Source organism: Lathamus discolor, chromosome 7 (genome assembly GCF_037157495.1).
Source record: "Lathamus discolor isolate bLatDis1 chromosome 7, bLatDis1.hap1, whole genome shotgun sequence".
Classification (NCBI taxonomy): Eukaryota; Metazoa; Chordata; class Aves; order Psittaciformes; family Psittacidae; genus Lathamus; species Lathamus discolor.
Window position 1 is genome coordinate 12,079,698 of NC_088890.1, and position 27,987 is coordinate 12,107,684.

Here is a 27,987-nt window from a genome sequence, read left to right on the forward strand (position 1 = left end):
CCAACTTTATGCTACACAGACATTCTTCATGAGGTCAGTCTGTGAATGAATTAATAAGTAAAACAGAAGCAGTCCTTGTCTGTCCTGATTTCAGTTCTCAGGGGGTTCCAGCTGACTTCATTTTCTGAAGTTTGTTACTCTCCCTGTCCTGTACTCCACCATTGCCTTAGGGCCTATTGATGAATTTTCCCATTAACTGGGAACAAGTGCAGTTTAAATCCTTTTCCCCTGAGAATAAGGGATATAAACATCACCACTCTTGTAAGTGCAGGTTCATCACCACCAATCCTCAGGCCATACTTGCCTAGAGCCTAATTCAGCTACACTAAATTGTAGAAACCCTGATTTTAATTGTCTTCAACAGGAGTTGGATGAAATCTCAAGAGAAAGGAACCAGACTTCAGAGATCAAACTTTTTTCTCTTCTAAGGCATAATACCAGCAGAATGATCCCTTACAGAATATCTTTCCTTAGAAAAATTGACAACATCAAAAGATATAATAGACTAGAAAATTTAATGTTGCGTTATAAAAGAACCTACTACTACTTAAACACTTCCATTTTGGGTCACTTTGCATAAATCAGGCATATAGCAGGCCCGTTGAATGAACAAAAGGCCCACACTATCACTCTCAGGGTTATATTCATTTGAATAAGTACATCAGAAGCTGTGAAGAGCCTGGTGAAGGTGGTGCTGAAAAGAAGGTAGTAGAGGCATAGAAGGGAAATTGTAAAGAGATAGTAAACTCCTAATAAACTCTAGCTTAAATGAACTTGAATATTGTGCTGCCAGCTATTTTATGGAAGAACAAATAAAGTTACAATGTTAAGGGTGTTTTTTTTTGTTTCCCATTTAACCACAGGATTTCTTGACAACGATTAGGAGCACACTTCAACATATCCATCACAGCATCAGTATTATTGGATTTCAGAGACTGCTGTGAGAGGGTTTCAGCATAAAAGGTCTTACACAAGTCTTAGCCTTTATCAGCACCAAAAATTTTTGTGGGTTTTCTTTCTTTATTTCATTTCTTCCTTTAGGCATGGGCCTGTTTGGCTGCATCTTTCCCTCCAAAGTATCCACTTTTCATATGATATTGAAGATGAACCAACATGCCTGAAGCAAGGGAATAGAGGCTTTTCTACACCAGACAAATTAGCCCAATTTTCCTGTTGCTCTTTTCACTATAGTTAACGTGCAATATTTTTGAACAATAAATGTGTGAGGTAAAACTACATAATGGGGCATAAAGGAGAGAAGCTACTGAGGAAGGAAGCCCTTCCAGAGGTGTACACTGATCACAGGGTGTTGTGTGTGTGGTTTTCAGTGCTATGGTCCTAGGGTGTGTATGGGTTTGTTTGGGATTTTTTAATCTAAGGTAGGTGGTTGTATGGTGTCAGTCTCCTTTTTCACTCTAAACGCCCCCAGAAGCGGGTCAACTCACCTTCCAGCCAGGCAAGTCCTAAGCTTAGCCAGGCAGGACAGCATCACCTATGCCCACCAACTATGAACACTTTCTGTCAGAGCAAAGTTAGGAAAAGAGAACAGCTAATGATCACTCCCTTTATACTAGTCTAGGGAATAGAACATTTCAGTTGTTTCCTCAGCCCAAGCAAATTCAAATCAATTCTGCTCATTCTGCCAGAGAACAGCTACAGGCTGGTCTCAAGGAGGAAACTCTCCCTCTCTTGACAGATCTGGCAGGAAAGGATTAAAGATTCATAGGAGCATTGAGAAATAAGAGCAAAGAGAAAAGGACTCTAAACCAATGACTAAGGTGTTCAGCTCTATAAACAGTGATACACTTCAAACCTTCACTTTAACATTACACATTTTATCAACTAGACTGTTGTATAAAATGCAGAAGCAACTCAAGGCAAAAGTCAAAACCCTTTTACACAAAGTATCACCACTTGTCTCACCCTGCCCTTTCTACACACCCAGTTTCCTATACCCCAATTTCATCTGCACCTCCTTCCCCACCCTTCTGCTGGCTGAGGATTTGGTATATTCACACACTGAGCAGATCCATAAAGCTCTTCCTTGAAAGTCTTTTACTTTTTTAATGTAGCCTTGGTGTAGTAATATCAGCACAGAGGAAAGCCTAACAGACTCAGCATCCCAGCTTCAAATCCTAGCAGCTCTTACAGACAAGTAAATGCAAATGCATAAGGGACCCTGCTGCTCCTAACAAGATTAGCAACTTCCTTAAAGCTCTGTAGGGAACCAGCTTGAAGGAAACAGGCCTTATATTAGACTTCACTTCTAAGAAAATAAATGAATAACAATCCATCCTACAAACTTGTGTCAAGTGTTACCATTTAAGCAGCAACTTCTTAATCATAGGCAGGTCAAGCTTATACACAGCTAGAGAAATGAAGGCTTCTTCAAACTTCCTGCCTTCTGTCTGCAAGTATTAACCCCATACAAAATGCAACCTTTAGATAATAAAATAATGCCATATGTTGATTACATGTGAAAAAATAAAAATTAAAAAAATCAGCTGACCTAAAGAACTTAAGCTAGAGAAGAGACACATCTCAGAGAAAGAAATACAACTTACCTTCCCACCCCTGCACTCCAGAGCCTCACTAACAAGCAGTGGAAACTCACCTGCTGAACTTTATAAGGTGTATTAATGAGCCTCATAAATAACAACAACTGGAGAGTGCCTGGTGCATAAATAGGCAAGGAGGGGCTACAGGAAGAAAGGAGGGGCATAGGCTGGGGTAAGTAACATGGGGTAGCCTTGTTCTTACTTTCAAAAGCTCATTACAGCCTGTAGTTTTTTGTTCATTAGTTGCAGCAGCTTTTTAATGGCTTGCTTGTTCTAAAATATAAGCTAAGTCTTTGGAAGGTAGGCTTGTGTTTTATTTTTACTAAATGTGATAATGTTAATTCATAGCAATATAAAGTTATCTCTCTTTTGGTGTTAAGCTTTTTAGTGTAGCATTAATGAGACACCTCCAAATATTATTTTTGTTGTTCTCCGAGAGTTAATTTAAGGTATAAAGCTGATGTGAAAGCCATTGGAGCAATGTTTCTGTATGTTTTTGTTACATTAAGCAACATTTTGATAAAAATATATCCTCTATTGCTGATGAGAAATACTTGTTTCTCCTGTATGAGCAAAAAGTTACCACTGCAGTCTCAGTTAAGGGATGTGTATATATAAAAGCAGTAGTGCAGCTGATCTTATCACCTGTATCAGAAAACTAAGCTTTGTTAAGTTTTAAATGCTTAAAATGTTTCTGAATGTGGAAAACCAGCCTAATGATATTGTCAGTGCTTGCTTTCATGTGAACCTAGCAGAAAGTTTAACTTTAGACTGTTTGCCTGAAGCCCCTTGCTAAAGGGCTAGGTAAGAACAGCAATGTTTTGGTCCCTGTAGTGATAGAAGGAAAGATGTGAAACGCTTCTCTAGATGCTAAAGATGTCAGCAATGCCTCTTAAGCTCTCATGCTATGTAGTTCTGCTTCTTGATGTTATAAGGGAATAAACTTCAGTTAATAAAAACTTTTTGCTTTCTTGGTTTTTTGCTTTTCTGTCTTTTCTCTTGCTTGAAAAAAGAGACACAGCCTTTCTAGGTTATCAGGAAGGCAGGAGGTTTTATTTGGTCATCCTATTCCAGAATACTATACCAACAACTGCTGTACAGAGGCTTTCTGCCTTTAAGTCAAAGGAAAGCAAAGCTAGTAGCCATCAGAACCATGTTCCTTTTCCTTCTCTGTAATGTGTGGGTAGGGCCAGGTTTGTTAAGTGATTCATCCTGAGGAAAGCAGCACCTGGCCTATAAGAAGGAGTACCTGAAGGACTGTATCCATCTGCTCTGGCTCCCTTGGGTGCCTTTTCAATGACATGGATAATTTCTTTTTAAGAGCATAGTTGGTGTTTTCCACCTGAACAGGTAACCTTGATTTCCTTGTAAATGCTCATACTAACAAAAAGTTTGCATTGGTTATAGGCTGTATCTCCTGAGTTGGCTAGGAAATTCTAAGGACAATTTGCTTCCTGGTGTATAGGACACATTATACAGATGTGTTATCTTCTGTTTACATTATAAGGAAAGGTAACTCTTTCTAATTCCTGTCACACATAAAGTACTGTGCAGCATGCTTGTAATGGAAACTGTACGCATAGTTAGTAATCCTTTCTCCTGTAGGTATTGTATGTTGGAGGCAAAGGTTTCAATTAAAACCCTATATATACAGTCCTTTTAACAAAAACTGCCTAAGCATCCTGAGATGTTATACGACTTATCAAATCCACGCCACATAATTCATCTCCATAGCATATAATTTTGAATCATGAATACAGTGTTTCTGGATGACAAAAAGAGCTCTGTTTCTGTTTTCTAGAGACTCAAATAATATATTTTTCAAGCCTGTTGGTCAACAGCTAGCGTCTGCAGCTTAAGAAACACTGTGGCTAAGGCATTGTTCATGGATACTGTTTTGTCAGTTCAATTAATCTGGGGCGAACTGACTTGTTAACTATTTATTTGTTCTGAATGTTTTCTTCTACTCATTTCTATTTGTCAAATCATAATTTTGCCCTACAGCAAGAGGAAAATATATAGCTTACTGACTCCAGGATGGATGTGTTGTCTTTCTGTCTGTCCCATTGATACATCAAGCCTTTTCTGCCCTTAAGGACCAGGTTTCACTTCATCTCCTTGACTATATACTTCTTTCATATGGCTGTAAACACTAAGTGAACTGACATTTCCTCTCTGTTCAAGACTTGCTGGCATTAAATTGATGGATGGGTTTATCTACATCTCTGATATACTGCATCCTCTTTATAGATCACTATTCACGTTCTCATGGGAATTTGTCTTATAACTCTTTAAGAATTGAGGAAATATTGCTTAGAGCAGGATGTTGTCACTAGCGCATACATGGCAGCTCCTGTGGATGTGTGGTCACTCCTGCCAAAAGCAGGGCATAAGTTATCTAAGAACTTTTGATTCTTTCAGTCAAGGGCAAGATGATTTGGTTACTATGCTACTGATATTTTCCCTTTATTAATATGCTTTTTTTTTTCTGTAGTAAAAGTCCAATTATCTTCAGCTAGTTATGTTAGGAAGGCCCAGTTCTTACTCCAGGCCTCTAAAGTTCTGGAGCAATATTGATCTTGATTCCAGCACCCCTGGAGAAGGTTAGTGAATGTGTATGACTCAAAACTTACAAGAGTCAATGCTGGGGAAATAAATCTCAAAAGGTCACTCAAAAGCTTCACTTCCTGTAGGTACAAAAAATATTAAGAAAAAAAAATCACAACAGTAGTGTACATGTACGTTCAAGCCTTCGTATTGTTCTTTAGGTGCTGGTGTTGGAAGTGGTAATACACATGAAAAGGGGGAGAGGAGGAAAGAAAATTACACCATATATGTAGGGTTTTCTTAGGTGAAAGGTATGAAATGTAATCCTAAATATGTTACTGGTTCATTGCATGTCACCTGGACTTTTCCTTTGCAGAAAGGAAGACTTACAAAACAGCCTTATGGTTAAGAAGTGGTGGTAGGTAGTGACAATACACGCAAAGTGCCTCTAAATCAATTCCCTAGGAAAAACCTTGAATTCTTTACCTGCAGGATTGAAAATTATCAGGCAACCTGATTTAATCAAATCCCGTTTAATCAGTGAGCTTGCTTCTTCAGAATTCCTTTCCTATCTACATCTTTCTATTACTTTTATGATTATTGGGAAGGACAGAATCGGGTATTCAAGAATAGATGACAAATTTTCATGACTAATCTGTAAAATGCAGAACTTAAATTATAGCATTGAAGTAGCAAGCAAGCTGATGCTGAGGGTGCACAGTATGTGGTTATTCACCATACCTCCACAATGTGGTGGAGGACCACAGAGCAGAACCACTCCTTGTCCTTCTCTGACTGATACTGTGCTTCTTGTTTTTGTTTCAAAATTTTCAAGATCTTGAGAGAGAAGGAGAAAGCAAGACCCAGTTATTATCTGTCAAGTCTGTTCTCAACTGCACCTCAGGCTACGAAGCTCTGTAACACTAGAACATATTCACATATTTAATAGCATCATATAATCCCAGTATGTGAAATGACATACTACATGGAAAAAATAGCTTGTCCAACCCAGTATCTTGTCTTTAGGTGATCATGAGATATCTGTTCATAAAACAGTTCTACTCTAGCCCTGTAAGTTTGTATTTACATATCCTTATCACAAAGCTAGTGTATTATTCCATGACTTTCTAGCATCATTTTTGGGGAGCTTATTAAATTCTTAATCTACATGAGAAAGAAAAACATTTTGCATTGTTTCTCTTTTTTTATAGGAATAAAAGCAGGTGTGCTCATCTGTATATAAGAGTGATAATTGAACTTCATCAGGTCTCCCACAGAGTGTGTGCTTAAATCACGATAAAAGTATGTTGTGTTCTAGAGTCTGTTCTGTCCTAGAGCTGGCTGCAGTAAGTGGATATATTTTAGTTGACTTAAACTTTATCACTGGCTTTAAAGGTGAGAAAGAGAATATTTTCAGAAGAAAATTATGTGATGGTTTAGGGAAATCTCCTTTAAAAACATGCCCATGCCTATCTCCCAGTGTGATTTTTTTTTTTTATAGCTATTATTTTTTTTTTTACTGAATCTGACACCATATTTTCTCTTTTGCTTGCATTTTACTGAAATGTGTCAGTATTGGCAGTCTCATTACCTTTAAACAATTCAGTTACAAAGCATGACACAACAGATGTACTTTTCAACTTTTTAAATTTTTGGTCCATTTCTCTTCCTAATGAGAAGAGTTTCTACTTTTGTCAGAGTACTTTGCCAAGTGATTGCTTGAAATACTTTGAAAATATATTTTAACATAATGGATATCATCTTCCTATTCTATCTCTTTATACTGGTGTAGCATAGTGCTTGCTTTTAAGCTTATTTTATTTACCTTACTGTAGCTTCTTGTCTCAAACAATTGTTCCATTTTTCATCAACTGAACAACTACCTGATCCAGAGTTCAATAGAGAGAAAACAGTTCTCTTTGGTCAAAGCAATAATGATTGCTACCTGTACAGGCTCAGCTATTTATGTCAATATATCAATTTTCTACCCCTTAGTTGAACTTTGCACATTTAATTTCTTTTCCTCCTCTTCATCGCCTGTATATTGCTCTCCTATGAAGACATTGTCTACCCAGAGGTGACTGAATTGAATTAGCCAGCTGTAGCATTTCCTTGCTCTGTCATAGCCACAATAGATAGTACCTGTCAATACACTGGGAAAGTGTTTTAAACTCTGATGTTCTTTTAATTGCCTGCTGGCTAGATCTCTGCCTTGCAGTCTGCAGGAGGTGGGGAGGTGGAGGAGAGAGCTGTGGGAACAGATTAAAAAAAAAAAAAAAAAGACAAAATCCAAAGAAAACCACCCTGTTTTATTTCACCCTGTAATAGTAATTGCAGAAGAAAAGAGTGGATGGATGCAATATGACTAACTGGAGCTTGGGTTCATATTTAGAAGACACTTACTGGTCCAATCTTTTAATGAGTGGATTATTTACCTGTATTGAAAATTCAATCTGAGAAAATTTATCTGTCTTTTGTTCTCTGCGGGTTAAGTGTTTTCTGAGAAGAAAAAAATCAGCAGAAAACATTTGTGTGGGAAAGTGATAGAGGGATAATTGTTAAGACATTAGATGGGGATTTGCTTGGGTTGGCTGGCATGAGGCTTTGCCCTCTGGGAGAAGAGGCTAGCTTTGGAAAAATAAAGACCCTTAAGTTTTACTGTTTATGTTAAATAGAAGACTGGAAAGGTGCAAAAAAATGATAACTTTTTGGATTCAGGCACTAGCAACAGAAATGGTTACATTTCCCTTTGCTGTTGCTTTATATAGCTGTGAAGACAAGGCAGGCTGTGCAGTTTCTACACAAAAATGGAGGTTTAAAACATCATACTCCTGAGGAATATAGAAAATACACATAGTCTAACTAGTGGTTTCCAATGCTTTCTGCCTATGGTAAATCAGGTCTGTCTTCCTCCGAAAGCAAAATTTCACTTGCTATGGGACCCCTAAAAAATGGGTGAGGAAAAAGGAAGCACAAAGAATTAGGGAGTCATAGAATGGTTTGGGTTGGAAAAGACCTTAAGATCATCTAGTTCCAGCCCCCCCGCAATTGTCAGGGACACCTCAGGGTAGACCATGTTGCCCAAGGCCTCACCTGGCCTTGAACACAGCCAGGGATGGAGAATTTACTACTTCTTTGGGCGACTTGTTCCAGTGCCTCACCACCCTCACAATGCAATGGAAGCAAAAGGTTTTCATGACAATTGTAAGCTAATTACAGAATCACAGAATCACACAGAATCCCAAGGGTTGGAAGGGACCTAAAAAGATCATCTAGTCCAACCCCCCTGCAAGAGCAGGGTAACCTACAGTACATCACACAGGAACTTGTCCAGGCGGGCCTTGAATATCTCCAGTGTAGGAGACTCCACAACCCCCCTGGGCAACCTGTTCCAGTGCTCTGTCACTCTTACAGTAAAGAAGTTCTTCCTGATGTTAACGTGGAACTTCCTATGTTCCAGTTTACACCCATTGCCCCTTGTAGTACTCTGAAATTTTAAGAGATTTTGGAAAAGATTTTGTAACTAATAAACTGCTAATAGTAATCCTTAATCTAATTACAAGATATGGTATTGTTTTTACTCTCATCTTGGAAACTATCACCTGTCTGTTTCTCTATTAAAACCACAACAAGTATCTGTGACTTAACAAAAAACCAGTAGTACTAGATCTCTTGTGGGATTCACTGTTATAATTAGCAAGATTATATAGTATATGTGGAGGGGAAAACTTGACTTTGCATTTCTGATCTACAGTTTCAACTTTGATTATCATTGTGTATGCAGAGGTCTGAGCTGCTTCTTAGCAAGCTTATAGGTCGCTTAGACAAACCAACTCCTCTTTTCTGTTGCTGGAGAGATTTTCATCCCATTATGCTTACTAGTGAATTGGAGATATAAAGTAGATATGAAGGCACATATGTGGTCATTTAATCCTTTTTTTTTTTTGTGGCCTATGGTGAGTAACAGCATGCAATGTCCTTCCAAGCAGATAATTATCTAACCCAGTTTTAGTAATCTCTAGGTAGAAGTTTTCTTTCAAGGATTCATTCCAATATTTGACTCTTATCTTCATCACACTGCATCTTTCAGAAACTGCCACCTCCAAAAAGTTAGTAGGCCTAAACAGGAATGCTTTTTTCTATCGGAAGTTGATTTTGATAGATAATTATAAAAAAAATATTTTTTTTCAGTGTCTTTCTGAAGAGCAAAACAAAGCAAAACAAATAAAAATAACTCATTAAAGGAGTGAGTCTTAATTCTGTTGTCATCTTTACTGGTGTCCTGGGTTCAGCAGTAGCAGTCATTTTTCTCCTTCTTAGTAGCTGGTGCAGTGCTGTGTTTTCATTTTTGGCCTGGGAATAGTATTGATAACAACGATGTTTTTAGTTGTTGCTCAAATGTTTGGTCTGGCCAAGGACTTTCTGAGCCTCATGCTCTGCCAGGGAGGAGGGGAAGCTGGGAGGAAGCCAAAACAGGACACCTGACCCAAACTGACCAAAGAGGTATTCCATACCACAGCACATCATGCCCAGGATGTAATGGAGAGTTACCCAGAAGGGCTAGGGCACTGTGGAGTTGGATGAGGTATCGGTTGGTGCTCGGTTGGGTGGGGTTGGGCAAGTTATTGGTCAGCTGGTGTTGAGGTGTTGTATTATTTCCTCTTGTTATTTCCTTCATCATTATTACCATTGGTGGTAGCAGCAGTGATTTGTGTTATACCTTAGTTACTAAACTGTTCTTATCTCAACCTGTGGGAGTTGCATTCTTTTTGATTCTCCTCTCTGTCCCTCTGGGTGTAGGGGGAGGGCAAGAAGTGGGGGAGTGAGTGAATGACTGCGTGATTTATGGCTGACTTTGTTTAAACCATGACAACCAGACCCTTTCTCAGGCTGGCAACATCTCCTATGAAATATTATGACACTCCATTTAGATGAGAATAATAATGAGTTAAATGTTTCTTATGTAGTCCAGGGTAATAAAGAAGAGGTGGACTGTCAGAAATAATGTTTCTTTTTACACAAATTTTTTTTGCAGCCATTTTTCCATTTTTTGGGTGGTGTGTACCTTCAGTGACTAATTGCAATCTTAAAATCTTAAATGTGTAATAACCATGAAGATTAATATAATTTTAGACATACTTCTTTGCTCTTCTTTTGCAAGTTTGGCCACTTCTCAAAACCACTTCTCTTTCTCTTGAGCAGGCATTTACGCTGACAGAGCACAGCCACACTGTTCCCCCAGTTACCTAGCATAGCTTTATAATACAATGTGACATAATCTAATAAAGCATGATGTTGCTTGTCAAAAAGAGTATTAGATAAGATTGCTAAGATCAGGTGTTTGGCACACATTTGGAATGATAATATGCACTTAGGAATAGTATGACTATTTAACAGATGGTAAATTTGTTAACTTCAGTGTTTCTGCAGAGATCTATAAATAAATTATCACCTAGTTCCTACATAATTCCTTCCATTCTTTGTATTTATCTCACTTTTTGAACAGTGAGTTCCTTCAGACTGCATTGCTTTCTCAGCTGTGAGTTCTAAGAAAAAGCAACTTTCTTCCAGCACTGTGCGTGTTGGAAGACTGCTATTGCTATAGCACAATTAATCAGTTGGATGTGATAATGAGGTCATGTAGGCTAAGCAAAATAGTCAGATGAACAAGTGATTCTTCACAGTGAAGAGTGGAAATGTATGGACTCAGCTGTGTGTGGCAAGAAGTCATCATTTTCAGCTGGGAACATTTGCAGACCTAAGCAAGAAAGGTGTGTGCTCAGAACAAGCAAAACATATGGCATTTTGTGGAAACTGAATCAGAATACAGGGTTTTCTATGATGTAAGTGGGAATACTTGAGGTGAAGGAGGTTTATGGCTCATTATCAGGTACAAAGAGGAACAGGGAGAAAGAATGGGCCAGAGCTTTTTTGTTGCTGGTGTAAGTCAATAGTACCCCTACTGGGGTAAAGGAAGTCATGCTGATTTACAACAGGGAAGAACATGGCCTGCAAGTCTGCCATGTATATATTTGATTACCATGAAGACAGAAGTTGAGAAGTATAGTGGTTTCAAATGAGGATGACTGTCAGTGTAGGCTTACTGAGTATTGAGGTGCCATTGATATGTGAAGTGATATAGAAATTAATTATAACTGATATACACAACTATTTCCTGCTAAAGTGCTTGTGTTAATCAGCTAATTATTAGGTTCAGTCACACAGAATTTCTTTAGTGTTTTAAGGCTCAGCATTGACATAATTGCTGATTGTATCAGTAATATATCTCTTCTAATTTCCTATCACCACTATTACCCAGACATCTGGGTTGGTATTTTAATATAAAGCTGCTTTACGAGTTGTTAGAGTGGTATGTTTAACTTGCACAATACTATGTGAAGACGAGGTCAGTTTTCCTGGGTTGATTAACTACTTAAATATGTCTGATAGGAACAAAAACCTAATCACAAGTAGTAACTCATTCACTTCAACCTCTGAATCATATACTTGAGATTCCTTTAACTGCTCAGGGATAGGTGTAGTACTTCCAAACCAGTCCATTTTAAGAACATGCATAAGATGGCTCTATGTTATCAAATAGCAAACAAGGAAACTGGGGTGGTTTAATATATGGAATTGTTAGTTACAGACAATTAAAGAGTCCAATTTATCATCTTGCATAATTATGAACAGTTCATATGAATTAATGTAATTTTATGCTTTCTTGAACTTCTGATTTTTTTAAATGTTTTATCATTACATAATCCCAAATATTATAGTTGTAATTACTTGTTATTGAAATGTGCAATGAATGTTAAGGCATTAGTAGTAAGAGCACTTTACAAATTAGTTATGCTCCTGAGGACAAATCAATGTAACTTTTCACATTTTCATGTGGCTGTGCCGTATCACATCTGTTCTGGTGTTTTGGTTTTTTTTATTGGCTATGATATATCACAATGTGATCAGTGCTACTGGACGTGATCTATCACAATAGAAATTCTCACACAATAAATGGGCTAAAAATTACGCCCTCAGCAGTTCTTAAAAGTAGCTAATTGTTAGGATTTGCTGTAAACATTTCTAACAGCTGTGTTATGAGCTGAAAATTAGTTACCTTCACTTTCCTGTGATTGTGGTCAATTAGGGGCCCATTGGTAAGTGTGGGTCTGAATTCAATGCCTGATGCAGAAGAACCAAGTTTGTTATAGCTGTGAATAGAAAAACTAGAACTTACTTGGTGATTTAAATTATCCCAAATTCTGGGAGGTCCCATACTTGGCCAGAACTTGGATTTGTTTTTCCTTTTCACATCAAGTCCCAGACTTCTGTTAGGCTAAAACACTTTTAGAAACAGATTATGCCTGTTATCAAATGGTTGTGATCATCTGTTTGGACCACTCCAGACATGCATCTAGCTATGTCTCTTGCTTTTCCTCATTATTGCTGTATGGAATCACATTGTACCAGATGAGTATCAACCTCTTGCAACTTGGTTACTAATATGTGAAATGGAAATATCTTTTTCTTCAAATATCTCCCAAAGGAATGGCTAATCTCATTTCCTACAACTCTGGAAAAAAGTTTACTTTCCAGTGAGCTTTCAAAACTGTAGTAAACTTGCTAAACAAATCCTCTGACAGTTCCTTTGTCTTGATAATAGTGTCAATACATTAATCTTTTCCTGTTACCATCCAATCTCAATTTTTTGAATGTTCTAATTGATTTACTATAAATTCAATTCTGAGATTAAGAGCAGTGTTATCTCTAATTAAGGTGTCTGAAAGCTGCTTAGCATTTTCCATTTCCTGATTTTTAAATACTTTCATTTTCCACTAAACACCTACTGACTTCTTCTGCTCCTTTCCCATATGAAGTACATTTGAGCCTCTGCTTTGCTGGTGTTATAACATCACAGGGTCTGTAGGAGTTAAAGCTGCTTCAGACGGGACAAGCCTTGGCAACACCTGAATGTCTCTTTTCACCAGGGCGGGTTAAAAATCAACTGTAATTCAGGCTTTTGTTCTAGTTCTCCACCTGAAATGAACACTGCATCCCACCCTGGTTAAAAAACAGTGTTTCACTCTTTCCCCCTTGAAGAAGGCCATCAAGAGAGCCTGGATGCTGCCCTCTGCCCTGATGGAGCAGTCTGCCAAATGGAGAGAAAAGCATAATTGCTGGGTCTTGTCCTTTGTCCAAAGCTGCATAATCAACCAAGGACCTTGATCAGTGCTCCTTTATTTAGTTAAATTGCTTTGGAGCTTCTAAGGAGAGAGGATTTGTAATTTACACATTAGGATGTACACAGGCCCCAGGTCTTCAATTCAGCTTAAATGGTATGAATAGCCAATCCAGGCACTAACTTTCAAGGTGGGGAACAATAATTTCTGCTACAGCCTGATTCTTTTTCAATTAAAGAGTGAAAATGCCCTTTACAAAGTAATATCAAGCTTCTCCAGAGGAAAAAAAAATGGAAGGTCACAATTAAATTAAACATGGGAGAGGGTGAGAATCCTTAGCTGACTTGATTTTTTGCTCGTGCACTAAGAAATCCAGTACAAAGAAACATATGCTGTGAAGATCTACTGCTTGTCTACAGCTGGTGCTTTTTTTTTTTTTCTCCTTCTGTTTTACAGCTAGCAGCATCAAATATTAAAGCTCCCTTCTGAACCAGACACAGGACTTGCACCGAGCAGTAAGTGTTGGTGCAGCCTTAGGGCTCTTATGCCAAACCCCATCTGCAGGCTGGAGGCATGTCTGAGGATCTGACCTTCTCAAAGGGAGTGGGATGCAAGAAATATATTTTTAATATTTTATATTCCTGAACAGTTTTCTCACTTGTCACAGCAGAGTTCATTTGTCACCTGTCATCAGAGTCACTTTGCCGTCCGCAAGCGTTTTCTCCAGATTGGAGTGCTCTTAAAAACAGATTTCTCTCTCAAGTGTAAATCTCATGGGCCAGATTTATCCCTGTCAGAACTACACTGATTTGACTGACTTACACAGGAGATGGCCCTGGCCCCCTGTGTCAAAATACCTCTTGTGAGGGATGTTAACTCTTATCCAAAGGTGGCTTCTTTCATTTCTGTTTTTCCCCTGCTCCTGCAGTAACCTGTTTTTGCAGGATGTGTGGGGATGGTTTATGAACTTGCTCTTTTGCATTCAACCTTTGCAACATTGTTGGCAGTAAGCAATTTTATTCCTAGTCCTGTGAAGAGCTGCTTGTCCCCTGTGTCCAGGGTCCTGCTGGGTTCCTCCTGTTAAACACCCTGCAGTCCCACTTCAGGTTATTAATTTCTTATTATAATGTTTCTACCAATAGGATAATCTATGATAAAATATGTACAATTAAAAAATGGCAAGGAAGAGCAGGCTTTCATACACTGCTGAAAATGTAACAAGTATATCCATGCACATTTCAGCCCTTCCAAAATTGCTGCCGTTTCAAGATCTTGGTCTGGTACTTCTTGCAGAATTACCTTGGGTTATCCTTAGACACCACTGCTTTATCTTGTTCATTCCAGCTGCAAAGCCAGCAAATACTTCCTTCCAATGGGAAATTCAAGATTTATGAGTGAAGTGTTTTTGAATGTGCATTTTGTAAGTGGGATTTCATGTGTAGTGTATGTTTACTTTTTCCTTTCAGTAACATTTAGAAAAGAATGTTTAAAGCTCAAGGCGTTCTCTGAACCAGATGTGGTTTGCCTGTTGAGAAAATCTGTGCCTGTGGCCTCATTCCTTTACACTGTGGAATGTACCAATGACACTGTTCAATGTACCAATGACACTGTTCCTCCTTCAATGTAAACTACAGAAGATAGAAGTTTAACTTGTACCTTAAACCGTTGTGTTAGACAGGATCAACCTTCACTGCGGAAATAACTAATAAATTTCCTTATTTCTATTTAGAAAAGGCAGTCATTTATTCCAAATAATGTAATTCAGTTTTGTGTGGGTTTTTGTTTTTTTTTTTTTTTTTTTTTACTTGCAAGCCTCTACCAGTAACTTTTTTTTGTCACACCGAAGAATGAATAAGTTCATGTAGATGTTATGGATATTCAATAATTTATTGGAATCTGTCATACTGCAATGAAAGAACAGCAGATAAAGAAAATACCCAGCCTGCAAATATAGACAGGTTTTATCCTTCAAAAAATATTAAATTTTATCAGAATCCAGTGGCTTTGGGACCTGTAGATTCTTGTTAGAGACCATATCTCAATCACATATATTGCTTTTTCAATACAACTTGCAGTGGGTTGATTTAGGATAAATACTTGCAGTAACTGCAGAATAGCAATATATAACTAAAATATAATCTTCAAATACTTGCGTATTCTCTATTACTACTTTATCTGACCATATCACTGACTGTAATGCTCCTTACAACCTCTGTAATGTATGTGTTTCACAGATAAAGAATTTGTGTATAAGAGCCTTCTTTTATAACAACACTTTAAGCAACTAGCCTAATGGAATAAAACAGCTTTAACAAAGTATTCTGATACAACATAGTCTTGAACATGCTGGTTAAGTAGTCTGAGGGGTGTCTAAAAGCATTTGAGACAGAAAAATGGGGTTTGGGTTTCTGATGCTGTTTGGTCTACTACAGCATTAAAAAGGGAATGTTACTACCTAATAATCTCCAGTTTGTGTGTTTAACAAGAGGTCATGACTGCGTTTAGTGTTAATGTATAATAGTTGGGCTCTGAGAACAGGGTGGGCTCAAACCTTTAGGGGATTATGCAGAAAGTGGAACCCCTTCATTATACAGACATATCTATTACTTCTGGTTTTAAGATTCCAGGCTGTTCTTTTTGTCTTCAGGAATGCCTGGATATTTGCATAATCCTGTTCTTGTAGTATCTGAGATTTAAAATAGTAGTACTGTTATCAACCTGCCTTGTCCTGTCACTGTTGAATGGTGGTTGATGATTCCTGCTTTCCCTTAAGCCTGTAATAGCCTGCATATGCACAGACTTCTGCAAAGAAATAAATACTGGAAAGCTTAACAGAGATACAGAAAGATGAGCTGAATGCAGTGAGGTCTTGCAGCACTTTTGCTCTTTAAGTTGCATCGCTTATAGCTGGTTCTTTGTAAATATTGTGCTCAAAGTAGCCTTGAAGGAGACAGTGCCCTGATTCAGAATGGCTAGAGCAGTGTACAGACCCCTTACAGCAATGTACATTGGTTATCAACAGGTTTTTCCTAACTTTGTGGGGAAACATTAAGGGGGGAGTGGGGGGAAGAAAATATGACTGAAGCTTCTTCATGGAGAGCATCCATTAAGCAAAGATCTTGATGCAGGTTCCTACCATGGGGAACTGTTTCCGAAAGTACTGGTGCATAGGCACAGAGTGTCCATAGCTATTAGAACTGATAAATAAATATTGTTTGTTTTTACCCTAAGCAGAATTTTGACAAAATATGGGCTTTATTTCCAAGTAATAAACTTAATTCTTGGTGAATTTACAGTAACTCATCCTATTCAACCTATACACAGGGAGAGGTTGGTGCTGCTGCTGTAGTTCTATTGGGTTCTTTAACTGTAGTTAAAAGACCAAAGGGGAATTTTGAGCTGTAAGCCTATTTAGTGACATAAGAAGCGATGACAGCAGTATTTCCCTCCTTCAAGCAAGACTGATTTGCAGGGAGTATTACTGCTGCAGGTTGCATTTATTTTCTTGCCTGCTCAGGGGAAGATGCAGGTAGTGAGGCATTGCCAGGATCATCAGGAAGGCTGTGCAGAGCCTGGAAAGGACACTGGTTTTATCTGATTCTCCACATATCTACAAGTTGAGATGCGATTTTGCATTATATATAAGGAAGCCCTTTCAAAACAGAGAGGTAGATTTAATGCATTGCTTAGCATTTGTAGGTTATAGAATGATGTGACTAGAGGCAAGCCTATGACTTTACCTGAATTGTCCCTATAGAGGATAAGGAAACAGTAAATGAAGGGAAACTTTCTGGGATGTAACTTTGACCTGCTTCTGCCACTGGAAAGCTGTGCTCTTCCTCCTGTTTGCCCTTCAGTTATCATTTGGCCATCTCTGAGTGCTACTGAGCTGTAAGTTGAGAATCATATACCCCTTTTTGAAAAAGAAAAGGTGCAGCGTTCACTCTTGCAATGTAAGCTGCTAGACAGCCTGATCAGTATGCCAGCCCTCGCATGCAGTGAAGAATTAACAATCAGTTTAAAGACCCAGCAAGCTTTACTCAAGGTGGTAGTTACAACATCTAGCACACCTTTTAAGTAAATACAATTGTTACAGAGGGATTTCTGGACACACAGACAGTACCACAATACAACCAATCCAACAGCGTATGTGCCACTTAGACTAAAATTCATGCATGCTCAGACTTTGCAAATTCTATCTGATCTAAGTGTATTGATTTTTTTCATTTTCTGTTTCAAAGCATATACGAGTGAAAAGGGTTATGAGATTTTGAGGCATGCTGTATTGTTTTGTGATGTTTCTGTAATTTGTGTGTAGTCAAAGGTAAATAACACGAAGTAATCAGATGAATAGTGGGCTTTCATGCTGGCTGAGCATCTCATGGACAGTCACTCTAACAGGGCTTTGCTGATGCTCAGACTGTCAGGATATAGTGAAGACTAAAAGTACTTGATTGCTTTTGTTATTTTCCTTGAAACAGTTAAATGCTAATGATGAACTATTATTTTATGTTTTGGAATGGGAAAACTCTGTCCAGGAGGGATTATTGTCTCTTTAATCTACTTCAGCAAAACTGTGTCTTCTGTCTATCTGTCAGAAAGCATGCGGGAGTGCTTGGGAGCTGCAGATTTTATTCCAAGTGCTCCAGCATTATTGCTGTCATTCATACTGCTGCGTGTTGTCACTGGCTGAGAGGAGGCAGGATATGCATATCTAGAAAAATGCTATTGAGAAAAAACACCAAGCAAAGGGGTGCCCCCTGAACACCCCTTTGAAAAATGTGAGAATATGGTTGCGTCCCAAAAATGCCAAGGAATAATCCTTTCTTGGTCTGTAGCACTAGGGGGAACTTTTAAATATGTGGTTTAGCACCTCCACTGTGTGCCCTCCTGTGTGTTTCAGGACAAAATGACTAAGCTTATTCATGAATTTAAATTGTCATTGTTACTCAGAATTCCTGATAATTAATGGGGGCCTGAGGTGTGAGAGAACCGCAATCAAGACTGTCTATCATCAGCCATGGTAGAACAATTTGAGAATCTAATTTAAGATCCCTAGGCAACTAGATGTTTACAATTAATACTGAATTTTCTGGGTTTGTGCCCTGCATAGTTATGAATTAGGTTCACACATGATTCTTTTTCGTGGTGGAGTACTTTTTTTCTAGTTTAATTGCACTTCTTGTTTCTTCTATGTATCTGTTAATGCTTCTGTTATAGACATGTATGAGCACTAAAAGCATTAGTAACATGCATGGACAGACTGTTTTACTGTTGCTAGTTGTGGGGATTTCCCTCAAGAATAGTCATTTTCACACAGTTACTTTTACTTAAAACTGATAAAATAATTAAAACAAATCCCCTGTGTGCCTTGGGATTGAGTTCTGGTTGAAGCCATGTGTAAGCAGCTCTCTATAACAGGTTTTTTGTTTGTCCTTTTTTAAAGCATGAAATTAAATTTAGATGCTCTTTGTTAATGAAAATAGATTTTTGCAGAACACCTCATTAATATACATATAAATGCATCTTAGTGCCACAGAACAGGTGAAACTCTCGTTTAACTGATCAAAAATACTCTTTAAACCTGGATGTTTCTTTCTTTCATGAGTTTTGAATGTGACTGTGATCTTAGTATCTTTGGCTCAAAAGTGATAGCTGCTGTGTTTGTGCCTGGTCAGACCTTGTTAGGGTTTGGGAGGTGACTGTTGATGGCAGGGCTCAGGGCAGCTGCTTCATCAGTGTCTGCTCCAGTGTGCATGCAGGAGGAACAAAACCCGCGACATCTGGAAAGCTTGTGCATGAACATCTTCATTTTGGTTTGAAAACTGTAAAATCTGAAGGAAAACCTTCCATGTCCCCAGCTCTTCAAGCTGACTCTTGCGTACTTCACAAAGACGAGCTCCTCATGCAGTTGTCTTTGACCTTCCCTTTATGTACAGCTGAAGCATTACAGGTGATTTTCTGCTGGATGTTAATACTGAACTTGAGGGGGAAGCACAACGTGGATGGCAGGTTGTGCCTTGGGAGCAAAGCTCAGATCTGTGAAAAGACCCTTGTGCCTGTGATGGGCTCTGGCTACCCAAGCTGGGATATGACAGCAATGCTTTCTTAAGTAGTCTGAAGATACAGATCAACAGCTCCAGCTCTTGGAAAACATGCTAGTTTTTCAGCATGTACTGCTTGCTGGGCAGCAACAGACGTACAGGATTTATAAGGAGCTTTCAACTTTATTTATGACAAAACAAACCTTTGCCGGGAAGTACAAGTAATACAGGACTGCAATCCTATGCAGGCTGCTAATGCATTTAATGTGCTCTTGCTCTGCTCTCTCACTGATGCTGTCTCTCATTTTCAGCTTGTAGCTTTAATAATCTATGCCTCTTCCTTCTGTACAATGTTGCTCCTGCAGCTTTCATTTGACAGCTCTGTTTTTAATAGAGGATAAGCATGAAACTCCACCTGAATCTGAAGACACATTTCTAATCTCATACCACATTTATTTTTCTACTTAGAGAGCTCACTATCTTGAACAGAGGAAAAAGTATTTTTCACATATTAAGTTGACATGAACAGTAGGCTTCCAGAGTTGTCATTAATTCAAACTCATATTCAGTTAGTTACCTTGTAGTGAAAGACAAATACACATGAACCCCATTACTCGGATAATAGTCTTGGTTCAATTATTTATCATGATTGCAATAATATGTAAGGCAGCCTAGTTCAGGCAAGAGTCCCACTTTTGTTAGGCATTGAATGAAAGTGCCATGATATCAACATGCCTGCCTGGATTTTAAGATATAGCCTGCAGTATTAGTTGAAACAAAGAAGTAAATTAAATGGCAACATGAGAATAAGAAAGAAAATGTGAAGTGTGAAATAATTGTTTCAAGATAATTTGTTCTACTATTCTCACCAGGTCATTGTAACATTTTCCATGTATTGTGGTTGTGTTTTTTTTATTATTGTAAGACAAGATAAAACTCAGTTTCACAGTGATGCCGCTAAATTGAAGCATTTTCCTGTATGCTTGTGTTTGCCAATGTAAATGACAACCTTCAATTTGTCTGTCTTCATTTTTATATGGGAAAGGATGTGAAGGCCTGTCACTGCTAAAGAAAAAGTAGTCTGCTTCTTGAATATGGGATGTATTTACATGGTTGCTCTTTAGAACTGGAGGATTAAGACAGGATGGGAGCTGTGGGTTTGACTGCTGCTGTGGACAAACAGCACCTAACTTCGTTGTGACCAGTTCCCCACAGTAACTCTGGGATATGTCTTGGTGGGGGTATGAAACCTAAGTAAAGAAATTGTTTGGTACTTAGCCTGTTTTGATTATTGTATATTGGCATTAGACTTCAAACTATTAGTGAGCTAAGTGCTCTTCAGAGGGAATGCTTCATAGAGTGTTAACTGAAAATACTTAATGCCATTGACAAAGTCTATTTTCTGGCAGACAGGTCCTCTAGCTGCTAAGTGACATGAGCTGCATTGTATTGAGATGTGCACTGCCTGAGGCAGGCCAGAAATCACATGTGATTTATTTCAGGTTTGCATGTCTGACAGCAGACCTCTGGCTATGCTGCACCAGAAGAGGGGGAGTTGCAAGAGGTCTCTGCAGAGCCACCTTGCTCTCTGCAGGAAGGTGCAAGCCCGTGTGAGGTTCTTAGTAAACTCAGCCTCGTAAGGAAGACTGACCATTGAGAAAGGACTCTTCTCTGTCTTCCTTATTAGTAAGGCTTTTGCTTTCTTTCCCTTCTTTCAATTTCGGCTTTCTCCAAACCCTTTGCCTTGCAAAGGCTTAAAACTAGTTTTCAGGAGCTGACTTTGGTCCTACCCATGGTTATGAAATGGTGATAGATAAAAGCAAACATAGAAAGCCATAGGAAGGAAGTGACATTAATCATTGTGCAAAGAAGCACTGTCCAGAAGAGCTGTTTATATACCTCAAGAGATGGTGCATCAAGCCAGTGTGATTCTCTATGGACTGGGGGAGAGCAGTGATGGCAAACAAAAGTGCTTTCAGGAATTTGAATTGGAGATAAAATTTTCCAGAAAAAGAAAAATCAGTGAGTGATATGATATGCTGAGCTATCACCAGAGTCTTCTTTCTTACAAAGATATTTCTGGTTTTCCTCACCTCCTCTCTCTCCTCCCCCTTTTAGTTTTTAATATTTCTTTTGTGCCTTTGAGGATATTACTTTTCTTTGGGTCATTTTCCAGCTCCATTTCTGGTCTACCCTAGTACCTTGGGGACTGTAGGTTCTGTAGACCTTTTCTTGTGGCCATCTTTTTTTTCTTCTTTCTAAAGTTTCTAAAAACTAAGCAATTTAATCTCCAAATATTGAAATAATTTTCTATGAAGGAAGACTGGCTTGCAAAGATTTTTCAAAAAAAGTGGGAAAATAATGAATCAAAACTTTTCTTTCCATTTGCTCACCTCTTGGGAAGCAAGCTTTTAGAGAAATTTAAGGTAAAACATTATTAAATGAGACGCTAGCGATACACCATTTGATCAGCTTTACTAAAAGAGTCTGTGAACTGCTCTGACCTCTAATATCTCCTTTGTATAACCCCTGCGACATGAGATTTGCTATAACAAGATTAATAAGTAATACATTTGCTGGTGTCTGAAATAGCGACAAAAGGATGGCTTTAGACACATGTTTTATTAATGAGGTTTGAAAACAATTGCTTTCTCCCAGCAACAGACAGCTCAGACCTTTCCACTAAAAGGAAAGGATTGAAGGCAATATTTAGGATTTTTTGGCTGTTGCTGCTGTTCCTCTACCCTGGGGCATTAGCAGAATGCAGTCACCACAGGTAACATTGTGAATAAGATTGTGAAATTAAATGGAGAGCAAGCCTAAAATAATTTTCCCCACACAACATCCTTGTCTCTAAATTGGAGAGATATCATTTTGATGGATGGACCGCTTTGTGGATAAAGTGCGGGATGGATGGCCACATGCGAAGAATTGTGGTCAATGGCTCAATGTCCAGCTGGAGACTAGCAATGACCCTCAGGGATCTGTGTTGGGATTCATCTTGGTCAACATCTACACCAGTGACATGGACAGTGGGATTGAGTGCACCCTCAGCAAGTTTGCCGATGACACCAAGCTGTGTGGTTGGGTTGATACCCTGGAGGGTAGGGATGCCATCCAGAGGGACCTTGACACGCTTGTAAGGTGGGCTGATGCCAACCTTATGAAGTTGAGCCATGACAAGTGCAAGGTCCTACACCTGGGTCGGAGCAATCCCAGGCACAGCTACAGGTTGGGCAGAGAAGAGATTCAGAGCGGCCCTGCAGAGAAGGACTTGGGGGTGTTGGCCGATGAGAAAATGAACGTGAGCTGGCTTCAGTGTGTGCTCACAGCCCAGAAAGCCAACCATATCCTGGGCTGCATCAAAAGGAGCGTGACCAGCAGGTCGAAGGAGGTGATCCTGCCCCTCTACTCTGCTCTTGTGAGACCTCACCTGGAGTATTGTGTGCAGTTCTGGTGTCCTCAACATCAAAAGGACATGGAACTGCTGGAACAAGTCCAGAGGAGGCCACAAGGATGATCAGGGGACTGGAGCACCTCCCGTATGAAGATAGGCTGAGGAAGTTGGGGCTGTTCAGCCTGGAGAAGAGAAAGCTGTGTGGAGACCTCATAGCAGCCTTCCAGTATCCAAAGGGGGCCTATAGGGATGCTGGGAAGGGACTCTTCGTCAGGGACTGTAGTGACAGGACAAGGGGTAACGGGTTAAAACTTAAACAGGGGAAGTTTAGATTGGATATAAGGAGGAAATCCTTTCCTGTTAGGGTGGTGAGGCACTGGAATCAGTTGCCCAGGGAGGTTGTGAATGCTCCATCCCTGGCAGTGTTCAAGGCCAGGTTGGATGAAGCTTTGGGTGGGATGGTTTAGTGTGAGGTGTCCCTGCCCATGGCAGGGGGGTTGGAACTAGATGATCTTGAGGTCCTTTCCAACCCTCACTCTTCTATGATTCTAAATTTTAAGTAGCTTAAGACAGCATGCATGCTGTATGACATTGAGCTGAAATATGCAGCATTTGAAGTACAGCTCACCATTTTGCACACTGTACAAGGAAAAAAGTGTTGTTGCCCTCTTAATGCTACAATATATCAGTGTGGCAATTAGGACTACAATGTTTTTAGGACTCAGATGGTATAGACAATAGAAAGCCTAGCTTTTTGCAACATTTCTTCTGCTCCAATTGTAACTACTTGCAATGCAGCAAAGAAAGCACTGTCTTAAATAGTGGAAACACCTTTATTAAGTTAAAATTGTACTTATCTTCCTTGACCTTTAATTTTCTGAAAGCTATTCTTGTTCCTGAGAGCTAGCAGCTATCATATGTCTGGTTTTGTTATTAATATTTACCAGGAAAGGCTTTTTAAGAATGAGCACTGCTGAAGCAAGCCAAACCTTTTGAAAAGAATCACCGATGATACTTTAATTACCCAATAAATTGCACTTCATGTGCAGAATTAATCAGAAAATAGTGTTCTAATAAATATGATCTTCCCAACTTACATGCAAATTGAAGCTTTTCCATCCTGCTCAGAATTGCTCCAAATGAATTTGTGGGCAGACACTGGTATGTTCCAATATCCTGGTTTTTATGTGGGTTATTGATTGCCGAGCTGCCTCCAACCAACCTGTAGTGATAACTCATGGTAAGATCAATATCTGTGCCATTTTGCTTCCACCTTTGAGGGAAAAAAAATCAAATTATGCTTACAATTTACAGAGCCTATTCATATTTATCTTATATAGTGTGCTGTAGCATAACTGTAATGATAAAAATGTAGTTAAATATCACAAAATTACATCATTTTTCACACAAGACTGCTTCTTATATCAATCTTAATAATACCAATAGTTCTGTTCTTTGAAAAATCTTTACTGCCTTTATGCTAGTCACCAGTGTTCATACAAAGGTCTACAAAAAGTAATTATAACTTATTCATACAAACTAAGTTGTCCATCTGTTTGAGAGCATTGTATATGCCTCAACTACAGCTACCTTATTTTTTTTTTAATATAAATGGTACCTGAATGTACTTTATGATGCTTTCAATGATGCCATAAATTTGGTTACAAAAATTATTTGTAGATACAGATCATGAAGGATTACACTTCAGAGGACAGATGAGAGAAGTTTTTGTTCAGCAAGCTTGAAACTGATAATTTAATGAGTGCTACTAGTTTAAAACATGATTTGTCCCTGTTACTACAGTAAGTAGGAAATGGATTGTCTGCAACATTACAAATCTGTTTACAAATATCAAAATAAAGCTTATATTTCAAAGAAAAAATATTCTGCTTTAAGAAGGGAAATTTTGTGGCTTTACTGTTAGTCACTGAATTTTCATTTTGCATAGAAAGTCTGATGGCACAACGAAGTACCTCACTGATGTCTGCAAGTTTTTTGTTTGTTAATGCCACACTTTAGGTTGCCAGCATCCTAAAACTATATAACCATGTATATTCTTTTACTAATTTTATGCCACAACCATCTCTTCTGCCTGTATCACTTCTGTTGGCTTATGTAGGTATGTTTTCTACCCCTTTGTAGGATGCAAAGACCACACAGGAACTGCTAATGGCTCACTTTGAGTTTGCAGAACGCTTTATGGCAGTCCTTGGAACAAGGGTAATTGTCTCCTTGTTAATTACCTGAAATTACAGCATAAAAAAAAAAATCTATTTCTTGTTATTTGCAGAGATTAATTTACTGATAGTGACGGTAGTTTCCATAGTTAACAAATTGAAGCAAACTTCCATCATAATTTTATTCCTGGAGGATCTGACCTGGATGCACAGCACAATTCTTTAACTTGGTTGCCCACAGACTTTCCTCTACAAGATCAGACTGCGCAGGTAGTTGTTCTTTTGGATAAAGGTTTTTAATCTGTGCTGTGAAATACATTTGTGTTCTAAAGCTAATCGTGACTGGTATGTACAGAGGAAGCAAAGATACTGACTTTTCAAGTACGCATTTGTTGTTTCTAAAGATAAGTAATGACTGATTAAAATATAAAATCAATTTAATCCTGTGAACAAATTCTGGCACTGTTAAATAATTTATCTGGGTCTGCCTATCACGGCCTTCTTTATTAATGCATTAAAAAATTTAGATGCAACGCTGGAACATCAATAATTGCAGCTGATTTTTGACCTTTATGTACCTCTGCTCTCTTCCTTTTTTTGGTTTGCCTTTTTTTTTTTTTTTTTTGCTTTAGTTGATCTAGGTTTATGCTGCTTCTAGGGGTTTTTTGGCTTTTGAAACAGGAAGAAAATCTTAGCTGGTCCCCATCCATGAGCTTGCTCTATGAAGCAGTTATCGGTATCAGTGTTAGGATTTTGCCTTTATTTTGTGATTTGCATATGGTACATGCTGTATAAACCTTTCAGTTTTCTAATATAGGATATTCTGGTATTTAGTTTGCCAGTTCTCTTTAATTTCTGAATCAATCACTGAAATAACTGCTGTCATCATTACATGGCTCCCAATTAAGGTCTATAATTGTTTTTCAAAACAAATGCAAAGATGTTGGCTTAGTTGCTGCAAATGAATTCTTCACAGTATCCCCATAATCATTCTAATCACCGTGGTACAGTGATTATTAAACTTTGCATATAGATCAGAGGTTCATCTCCTGGTGTGGGCTTTTTCCTAATTAATATGTTTACATCACTGAAGGAAGCAAATTAACAAATTCATGTGGTAGACAAGGATTTAACCACTTTGTGTTCTGCAGTACACTAATACACAGAAATCTTTGAAAACTTACATTAAAAAAAAAAATTAACGTAGGGCTGTTAAGGCAGGGATCACCCACATTTTTTTTGTGAACTTCATGCAGAGATTGGCAAATGCTTTTCCTCCATTACAGGAAATTCTTCCTGGGCCAATTGTTTCAGAATGCAAACTTTTTAAAACAGACTCATAGACTCCTCATAGACTCATAGACTCCTCATAGACTCATAGACTCCTCATAGACTCATAGAATCAATCGTTAGGGTTGGAAAGGACCTCAAGATCATCTAGTTCCAACCCTATGTTATATTCTGGTTCTGAATTCATTAGTTCCTTAGTAATGTAATACAGAGATGTCCAAACTTAAAAGAAAACTCTGGTTTATGAGTTCATTAACCAAATTTCCATATACTATTCTCTTCAAAATCTAACATTTTGTAAAACACCAGTTATAAGATATTCTCAGTAACTTCTTCATTAACTTAAATACTTTCAGAAAATATATATATGGGGGACCTCCCCTGCTTCCCACCATGATTTGAATTTCTCAAGCAAGAAGTAGCCTACGCTCTCTTGTTCTCTTTTCTTAAGCTGTTACCTGTTTCTGCTAACATTGGAATATACCAAAATACCAGCATCTTTCCAAGCCATTTGGTTATGTTGAATCTTTTATGCTGGACTTGCTGGGAAATTCTTTACAAAGTACACTGCAGTCACATCACTGACATAAATAAACGTGTAATATATGTTGATTTCCCTTTATTTATACTACTTAATCGATACATGTGATTTACTATTCAAATAGTCTCCACTTCTAAGCAAATAAAAACAAGGACAAGTAGAATTTATTAATGGACATGAATACGTGACTAATGTGAATTTATAATGCAATTGCAAGTTATGCAATCTGTCTATAGGGAATTGTTGAAAATTAGAATATAATGAATTTATATATTTCCACACTGAAAAAATAACTACAGATGTTAGAACACAGAAGCACATCAAACTTATAAAAATACTGAAATATTAGATTTTTGCAGAATACAGGGTATTCTTAGGACCTGTTTGAGGAATGTCACTATGCTTCATTATATGCAAGTTGATAGTTAAGATGCAAACCCAGAGGTTTCTCTGGTGTTCAGACTTTCCTTTTCCTCTCTGTGTAGAACTTCTGGGCAATGTATGTACTGACATGATCTTGACACCACTCCTTATACCCTGCGCCATACTCAAGTAAATCCAGCAGAGCTGAGAATGCAGAATCCTCAGCCTGGAGCCACCTCTTTAAAGAAAAAAATACAGGCATGAGGCACTTGGCTTGGAATCCAATGCTTAACGCAGGCTGAAAACAAGCTTCAGAGCAAGTTTGTTGCAGGGAGATAAAACTGCTGCTTGGTCACCTATGACCTTTGATATTTTGGTAGGGAAAGGATGTAAACAAGATAAATATATTTTGGAGTTTACTGGGAATCGCTCTATGATTTTATGCAATGATTATAAACATATTTTGTCATTTGTTATCATCTCAGACTTTGTGGTCCTGTACCTCTCACTTTTATTTGTCTGTTGCAGTTATTTTCTGAGGTAGTTTGATATGGAATGAATTTGAATTTATTTATCTTATTTTACTGCATAATTCTAAGTTATGCTGAAATATTAAAATGCTGTTATAGTGCAAAAAGCCCATGTTGTCCTCAGATTTCTTATTTATTTGTTCAGTTGGCTGCTTCTGTGAAGATTGAGGTGGGGGGAAAACTCCTCGGTTTCAAATATGCCTGAAAATGCCAGGTTGTGTGATTATTCTGGATACTAAATGTAAGTTCATGAAAAGCTGGAACTAAGCACCTGAGACCAAACAGGAAATGTCAAATTAGTGTAGAAAAGATTTGATTGACTCTAGGTGGATTCTTTTGTTTGTTTGCTTTCCAGTGTGA

At 38.3% G+C, this 27,987-nt stretch overlaps 1 long non-coding RNA gene and 1 pseudogene across 1 annotated transcript in view; one reads left to right on the forward strand and one right to left on the reverse strand.

The window, feature by feature from the left end:
• LOC136018100 (contactin-6-like) overlaps positions 1–23,980 on the reverse strand; it is an 82,915-nt pseudogene extending 58,935 nt beyond the window's left edge.
• Positions 2,695–27,987, forward strand: part of LOC136018380 (uncharacterized) — a 36,090-nt gene continuing 10,797 nt past the window's right edge. The window contains exon 1 of the long non-coding RNA XR_010614376.1: positions 2,695–2,730. This is a non-coding gene — a long non-coding RNA (uncharacterized LOC136018380). The remainder of the gene's footprint in view (positions 2,731–27,987) is intronic.